A 9445-nucleotide genomic window follows, 5' to 3' on the forward strand; every position below is an offset into this window, starting at 1 on the left:
ACAGCGGTGAGGGCAGCGACGGACGGGGCCAGGGCAGCCCCATGTCCCGCTCCAGCTGCTCAGGCACCGCACGGCACCGCAGAGACATCCACGCTTCCATGTAATCCCATTTCCTAGGCCAACTTTGAGATCAGACAAAATACTAGGCACCTCTTGCTTCAATGAATGCATTTAAAAACCACTCCTCACAGCACTACACAAAACAAAGGAATTAATCAAACCTCGTTTGATTGTACCCATCATCTCTCTTCTCCCCCAGCCTCCTCCTCCCCGCTCCAGCAGCACACCTGAAGTCTGGCCTAGGGGGGAAGGGGTGGGCATGGGCAGTCTAGGATTTTACCAAGTTCTAAACATGATGCCAGCCACTAAGTCACGAGTTTCTTTTCAGAAACTAGGAGCTTGGGAAAAGCATTCTTCCCCCAGAGTCACAGGCTAATCTGCTTTTACGTGTCTGAAGCTGCGTCAGCCCCAGAGACTGCAAAACCATCTATGTAAAAGAGTGCCATTTCTGCAGACAAACATGTTCGAGTGTGTGAAACGCGACTGGACTGATGGAAAACTGGACATCCTTTGGCAAGCCGTGTCCAGGGAATAGGACCTCACAGACATAAGACAGCATTAAAAGACTCCTGACCAACGTCCTTCAGTGGGAATTACCAGCAAGATACACTGCAGGTGGCATGGACAGGCCTTGAGAGCAGTTTTGGAGTGTGTTAGATGTAATTTTCTCCACCTCCCCCACACTACTTAAGGCAGTCTCAGAGGAACAGTCCTTGGCAGGAGAATTCAGTCTGTGGTATCCGAATGGGTCAGTTTGCGTCACAATATCGATATCTCCCTCTTCCTGTCGAAGCCCAATTTAGTCACTTCAGACCTGATCCATTTTAATGCAGTACCAGTGTCCTACACCCTCTGCTATTAGGCTGTTGCATTTGTCATTTGTTTATAGTGTTTAACTATTTATGCTATTGAATTTATTTTGCTTAGAGATGTATTTTAATGGAGGTACAGCACTTGCACATTTCTCTAGCCATGAAAATCAATCCACAAGATAGGAGGATGAGTCTGCACTTCCTAGGACTTCAGAGTACTTCTGTTTTTCAGCCATCACCCCTCTTCACTCCGTGGGTCTGGATCAAGAGAAATGACAGAGAATGAAGTACTCTTGGCAGGTCCTGCCTGTTCTGACAACCCCTCGCTTGTGCCACAAGTGGTACGGCAAAACCAGTGATAAAACTGGTGTAGTATCACCATGGCACGGCTCCTTCTTTTCTGCAACGTATCATCTGCATCTGCAACGGAGATGTTTTTGCAGCTATTAGATTAAGGGGCATTTCTTACATCAGGTTGGCCTAGTCAATGTGTCAGACAACAAAGCAGAAATGCAGCCATTCAAAACCTTGACAGGATTTTTGGTCTACTTCCCTTATCTTCCATAGGTTTGAGGAGTAACTGAAGGACAACACGGTCCTTTAATGCATGCCCCTGCTTCTATGTGACCTAAAGCAGTGTTTCTGGTAGGGAATCTAACACAGCCTTGCAAAGGGCTCCAGCACAGGCAAGCCCTGTTTCTCCTTTCTGCCTGCCCCTGTACACATGGGGAGTTGCGAGGAAGAAGGGGCAGCCAGCCTGAGGTCAAAAAAAAGGTTGGAACCACGGCTTTAGATCATGACAACAGCACGAGTCCTGGGATGGGGTTGCATGAGAACTGGAGCTGATCTTTTGGCTCCCAGCTGCTGAAAGACCAGGCTCTTGCCCCCTCCCCCTTCTCCCTGTACCTTTTCCTCCTCACTCCTGCCACCGCTGCCAGGGAGAGGTTCCCCGTTTGAGACAGCCACAGCATTCAGTACAGTCCCTGAGCCAATTCAACTCATCAGTCAGACCAAAAATTGTGTATACATCCCAGGATGCACCCAGAGAGGGACGTTAAAAAGAGGGATTGTTATTGTCATGAGTAGCACTACTCCTGGGTGAATACTTCACAGATTTTAACACTTGACTCTATCTACTGTATGTAAATCTGATTAATAGGCAGATGAACTGCTGTAGTCACATTCTGCCCCATGCAAGAGTGAAAGAAAAAAACAAAAATTAATCCAAGAACCATGTAAAACTTTTTTTTTTTTCTCCTTTTAGAGCACCATGACTTCATCATAATCTTCACCCGCAACTGTAACCTCATTACTTCAGGATCACTCAAGCCTAACAGCACTTTTAAATTCAAAGCATACGCCTTACCAAAAAGAAAAGGGAAATTACACTCTATTATTCTAATTATTACAGTCTAATATTCATGTAATGGCACCTTCAGAAAGCAGTTCTGGATTCTGTAATTTATGTGAGCTAAGAGTTCATTTTACTTGAACAAAAAGATTAGAGAGATGTTAAATCAGAAAACATTCCCTCTGGAAAAGAACTGAAATCTGAGGTTACATTTTTATTACTCTGCTCTTCCAAAGAAACACATTAAAATATTATTAAGTAATAATAATTATCTGAGAGCTAAGCAGATGTTTCTGAAAGAGTATAGAAAAATAAGTTGTAGTAAGTACATGAGAACAAACATGCAACATTTTTTCCCCTTATGGCAACGTTGCTTTTATCTGTGTTACAAAGAAGGCTTTAAAAGTGTTGGTTAAAGAGAAGCTGCAAATTGTTCTTGGCATTGTAAGAGAAGATGCTGCCTACAGTGAAAGACTGAAAAACAGTGCAGTACGACAATTCAAGAAACAAATATTTTCAGCAGAAATACAGGTATCCCCCTCTGAACTAGACTGCTACGCATGTCTGAAACGGTGCTAAACACACACGACAGTGGAAACAGCTACATACATCTGCGCTCCCCAGCAGTCTCAGCCTGTCTTCTTGAGAGATGGTTACCCCTCTGAAGACCAGCTTCCCAACCTAACCCAGGACACTGCAGCTTCTGGAGGGACCCTTCATGGAGACTGCCTGAAGACAAGTTGGTGGGAACACCTGCCCCAAATATTCCGTATTTGTCTTCAGAAGTGCAGGTACCTCACCACAGGGCGTCATACATGCGCTGTGGATGAACCGGGACGTGCTTGTTCCAGACCCTCAACAAAAAGAGCCCATGGTTTGTCAGTTTAAAAAGAAGAGGTTTACATTCACCACCTGCTCACAATTTGGATCATTAATCTTTAATGACAGCTAGAAGCTACAGGTTTATAAATTTATATTTTTCATAATTGTGACAACCAGTGACTAGATGCAGTTTCGGTGGAAAACTGTCCGCAATCCTGTAAGGCTAGGTAAATTACAAGGCATTATTAGAAAACATTGGTTTAGAACTTTTGGTGATGTTACATTATTTTTACAAACATTAGAAACAAACATTACTTGGTGAAATACAAACGCTTCAGAGGAAACTACAACCAAAAGTAATTTACTAGTGAAGTACATAGTTAAGAAACAACTTAAGGGTTTTTTTAAGCCAAGTCATGGTAAATCAAAGAGACAGTAATACAAACTTGCATGTTAGAGAACACTCTCTGCACCAGACAGCATCTCCGTTACAGAGAGAAGTACACTACAAGGGAGGAGTTCGGTTTAAACCATTCCAAGAACAGCAATTTTCTGTCACGGCACTCAACTCTCCTGCATTACAACATGGATTCGTGTCCAGACGTAGGCAGGTTTTGCACCCAGGTAGAGCTCATTTTGCATCAACCCTAAAACGCACATCAGGGTGCCCCTCCATGAAACCAGTCAAGAGGATGTACACAAACCTGTGTTATACCACAGTTTAGAAACTGGACTTGCGAGTAATCCCAACCAATTTTAGTTTTACTACTTTTTATCAGCTTTAAAAACATAGATATTAGCTCTCTGAGTTTAAAAGTATAATACAGCTTGGTTTATTTTTAAGATGGAGAAATACAAAAAATTTAAAACTCACAACAGTAACAACTTTTTGTCCTAGAGGTGACAGAGCACAGTACAACGCGTGAGACTTCATTATGCAACTGTATGAAATGTTGTCTTGACAGGGTTACTCAAAGGTGTAAATTTAGGATTCAGTCAATTCAGATTGGACAAAAGAGAGACTAAAGATATAACACTATTTAAGACAGTTTCCTTAATGACGCTTTTAACAGGATATTCTACACACAACACACCAACACATCAGCTACACCAATCAAGTTAATCCCTAAAAAACCAGGTGCACCATAATATTGCATAGAAAGAAATCCCTGCTATTAGTACACTTGCGCTGGAGACTAGGACTTGCTCCCTGCCTTGCTAATCCAAAGGACAGACGTTTTTATAAAAGCACATCTCGCATTTGACGTTTTTCTTAGCTATATTCTTTGGAATCACTAGTGCATGTGTTATTTCAAGCATATTTTTATGCTGCATGCTATTGTTTAATAGTAAAAAAACAAAAACTGAAAGGAAAACAGTTTTCCTGCCTTCCCCCTGCCCAAAATATAATGTAAAATAATCTTCCCATGTTGCATACAAGTAAGATCAGACCTTTCTCAACAACAGAAAGCCCAAACAAAAGCCAGGGTAGCTGAATGAAGAGAATAGTCCTACAAAATGGGGAAATCCACACTCAAAATCCTCTCTGTGAAGTAATTTATATGTTGTATTTATGAGTTGGATAAAGAAAGAGTCCAACCAATAGCCAGTGGTTTTATAGCTCAATATTCACACTGATCATGGAAGACCTACACTCAAGTCCATACACTGATTTAAGAAAGTACTCTTACACCTCATAAGCTGAGCCTGAGAGAACCTTCCTATCAAAACAGGTACGTTTCCCTGACATGTTTCACCCTGCAAAATATCACCATCTTCCATTTAAAAATACATGGATCGGCTCTACATAAGGCTAAGGGGTTTTATTTCACAGCAAAACTGACTATATTTACTTCCTACCTTAAACTATTTATGTTTGAAAAGCTTTAATTTCAGTGCACAAAAATATTTTCCTTACAGTAGCTAATCCTTTCGAATATTCAGAACATGGACACATGAAGTGCAAACAGAATTACGGATGATCTGCCAAAAAGCCATGCAGTATAACTGGATGTTAAAAGTAATTTTCTTCAGATATTCCTTACAGCGAGCACTTATGATACAAACTGTGCAGACAGATTAAATCCATCCCAAAGTTTCAACGATATGCATTATGCAGCATCAGATAAGTAACAGTAAAAGCTGAAAAGACCATGTCTCCACAAATAGATTTCATAAAAAACTAGAACTTCTGGTATCAGATAGAATATATATTTAGAATATCTGTGTAAGAGGTGAATATATACAATAAATATATTTTGTTATATTAACTATAGTCACAGTTGTTTGGGTTTTTTTACTGAACTACACAATTGCAGGAGTGTACCAGGAAGACACATTTCTGACTGTAACTTCTTTCATTGTAATATGGGAAAATATTATCAAATTGTTCTGTGTGCTACAGATACAGGATTTCTGCCACAGCTGAAAACATAGCAGGAATCAGAATTATTATATTCTTAGTATAAATTTCATTTTAATGACAAAGCCATTATTGGACTTTGGGTGAGAGAGCCAAGGAAGACATGAGATTTCTTCCTAGGAAACGCTGAAAGGCACGTAAAAATTTCAATATACGTTTAATGATAAGTTAAAAAGCAGATTCTGAGTATTTCTGTAGGTGACTTTAAGTTAAAACGTAGAATTAGCAGATGGTTGCCTGTGGGCGCTATGGCGAAGCGTTTCATGTCTCTGTAAAGGGACCATCATGCTGCTGCATGAACAGGCATTTGTTCACTCAAGTGATACATTTTCCCCTCACAAACGCTGAAACAAAGAGCGTGCACTTGTCCTGTCGGTTACTGAGACACCGAGTCACAGACCCTCACGTCAAAAAGCTACGTGCGAATGGTAAAAGGAGAACAAAAAATTAATTTACCTGAAATTATGTACATTTTTTGAAAATGAGTACAATGGTTTCAGTTACTGATTTTATGTTAATAAATACCAGTATGTTTAGCTAGCTGAAATTCCATTTACAGTCACTTAACAGTTCTGATTCCTTTCAGGATGTCTAGTAATTAGGGTGGACTTCAAAAATATTGCCATGAAAAGCACAGAATCCCAGGCAGCAAAGCTACCAGCTTAAGTGTGAAGCAGCAAACGCCCGTGTGTGTCAGACATACAGTACAACCTGACTCCTGTATAAAGTAGCATCATATTGCACATAAAATAACATGGCACGTTTCATAAAGCCACAACAAATGGCAGACACTTTTACATGTGCAGGGGCATAAGCAATGAGTAATTCCCTAAGTGTGAAGTACGCGAGCTACAGATCATTGCCTTGCCCAAACCCTTCCAGGGTCACCCAGAAAGGAAGGTGGCACGGGCTGGGCTCTATTCATGCAAATAAACATACAAGGGGCTGACATTTTTTGCAGAAAAAGGATGGCCTGAAATATTTTATGTATCTTACTTCGCTTGTGAAAGTTCGTTTTGTGGAGCTATATTGTTTATAAATGTGATTTTACAGAGTTAGTTGGCTCCTGCTCCCATTAAAACGATTGATGTCCCGCCCACTTGAAAAATCATCCTCTTCAACACAGGCTTTTCTCTCGAAAGTCACCACTTAAGTCAATTCTATATAATTATTACTTGGGCTTTTTACTTCACCTCTATTTACCGCAATGCTTCTAGCAAGCCACACGTGGATAGCATCAGATCGAAATCTAAAGGATTGGAAACACAAACGCTGGCGGTGGAAAAAATCCTCACAGTCACTGCAACGGAGCATGTTCTTGGGAATCTGAATAAATCTTGCTTGGAAATAAATTAATGTGATAGAAGTGAAAATGCGTAATCAAAGTAGTGCAGCTTTGGCATATTCCACCAATAAATTCCTATTAAAAGATTGCAAACTTCTTCCACAGACTTCATCAACAGTATTCCCCAGTCAAAGCTGACTTCCCAGGCTTTAAAAAGTGGCTGTTTAGACATGCTTCTAGAAGACCACGTCTTTTGCTGGACCTGCAGATATGTACCACTGGTAACCTGCAACCAAGTTCAAGCCCATCAAGTTACTCACAAAATTCAGTGCTGAGGACAGCCTGGAAGCTCAGGAGAGTGTTTTGCAAAGCAGACTTCTGGCGCACGAGATCCTCAAAAGGTTTAACGGTCAGAGTGTGTTTGACAAAGTGGCACAAATAAAAGAGCAATAATGTGTGACCAGGATCAGAAAGCCATAGCCCAACTCTGCCTACAAAACTTAACTGAGAGCAACAGTAATTTCACCTAAGCTGTGATAAAAAAATAAAGTGTAACAGAGCAACATGTACATCCATTTGGGTATTCCAAATTTAGAGTTTAAGCCACAGCTGCTGAACGAGAGTTTTAAACCATTAGAGACCTGCAGGTGCTGCACAAACCAATCGACAACCCAAACTGCCACTCACTGGAAAATAATTTTGAATTCCAGAATTAGAGTTATTGACTCCTAATGAAGGTTTTCACACCGTTCCTGTTTCTAAAGCCATTAGAACAGCAAACAGGAAATCTTGTTAATCATCAGAAGCAAAGTTGCAGCATCAGTTAACCTAAACGGCATAGAACCTCTTTCCTTCTCCAAGCATTTTCATCAGTCTACCTAACAGCTGTCGGTTCACTGCTTGAGTAAAAAAGGCCAAGCAAAAACCGATTTGGAAAGCTCTAATACATAAATAAAAATATGTTTGGCTGTATTTCCACCAGATTTCAAAGTGCTTTCAAACGGAGACAAGTCCTTTTCCTTCTCTCCAGTATTAAGGCTTATTAAAAAAGTAAGTTTAACTAAAAGACACCTGGGCTTTCTTTACCAAATACACCACTTCATATGCTTTAATTATGAACACTGTAGGACCCGAGTTCTGCAGTTCTAGCTTTGTAGATGTGTACTAACAACATAGAGGATTACTTTATTACAAGATTGGGGGCCTTAATGTTCTAAAAATGTCCAATACTCAGTAGTTTCTACTAAAAACGCAGGGATTAAAACACTGCCTGGAAAATTAAAACCAAGACACCTACTACTGCCAGTAGCGAAAGTTCTTGGTATTATTTCTATTATATCAGAAACAGTGACCTGGAGAAATTAAATGAAATGCTCTTTTCCCATCAAGTTTCCAGATTTTTTTCCCCCAGAATTTATGAATTTAATTATTCTGACTGAACCAGCCCCTCAGGAGACGAAAGTGCTCTCAATTCCCACCAAAGTCAAAAGGTTCTCTGAGAACTGACATTACTCAAGCTGTTTGGGACATTTAACGCTTCTGGGGAACACAAAAATGCAGTTAAAAATCATGTTTCATTCCTAAACAGTCTACAGATGATCCAAAACATTAAAGCCTTGATCTTACGGCCCTTCATAATCAGCACATCACACTGACATCCGTTTTACCTCTCTCAGAAGCTGTACTTGTAGAGGTCCCTCTCCTGCAAACAGACACATGCCTAAATCCTGGAAAATTAGCACCCGGCTTTGGCACCAGCACAACCTGTATTCAGCCGAACTCCTGAAAAATCAAGTTTAAAAAGGAAAATACTGTTTACTGCTAATTTAATTTGAAACATACCTTTGAGGGCAGAAGTCAGCATGCTCTGTAATTCTCACTGATATATTCTTATGTGGCAAGAAAGTACTTCCTTCAATTTGTCTGATTAAATTTAGCCAGTTTTGTGAAACCTGTCACTTACTGAAATTATGATGACAAATTTGGAGCCTTTTGTTTTTCATAAAGCAGGCATAAGAAATTCAATTAAACTGTTAACAGGAATAAAATCAAAAGTGTTGCTTGGGATGCAGGTTAAATTGTGGATTCAGCTCGGCATCTCTAGTGCCTTTGGTGCAACTCCACGACTCTCCTGCTGACCTGAACACAAGCAGCCTTATGGGACCAATCCTGCCGAGGCACACATCAGATCCTGACAGACCCTAACAAAACACACTGGCAAACGGTACAACATCACGCTTGCTTTCAAACTTCCCCAGGGTCTCATTTCAATCAGTACGTGACTTCATTTTTCTTTTCTAAATATGTCTAAACACATGAGACAGGGTTCAAGATTAAAAAATATATGTATCTTTGCTTTAAACCACGCAATCATTTTTACAGCATGACGAACCACAGCTCCAGCCAGGGGCATCCACGCTCTCGCTTGGGTTCAAAACCGTAACCCTGACCGGTCAGGCCCTCAACCCCGCAGGGCAACGCACACGGGAGGGTCACCCAGCCCCTGGCCGGAGCCAGGCTTTGTCTTAAGCAGGATTAGGCAGACAGGGCGGCTGGACAGTGCCCCACGGCACTGCCCTGCGCGGCCCCGGCGCCTGACCCCGCGGAGGCGACAGCAGGTGACGCTGACCCCCGGGAGCGCCTCTCTGCGCCCGCGGGTCCCGGGGCTGACTAATAACATCTCCGGTGACAAT

The sequence above is a fragment of the Eurypyga helias genome, unplaced genomic scaffold (assembly GCF_000690775.1).
Source record: "Eurypyga helias isolate BGI_N326 unplaced genomic scaffold, ASM69077v1 scaffold11718, whole genome shotgun sequence".
NCBI lineage: Eukaryota > Metazoa > Chordata > Aves > Eurypygiformes > Eurypygidae > Eurypyga > Eurypyga helias.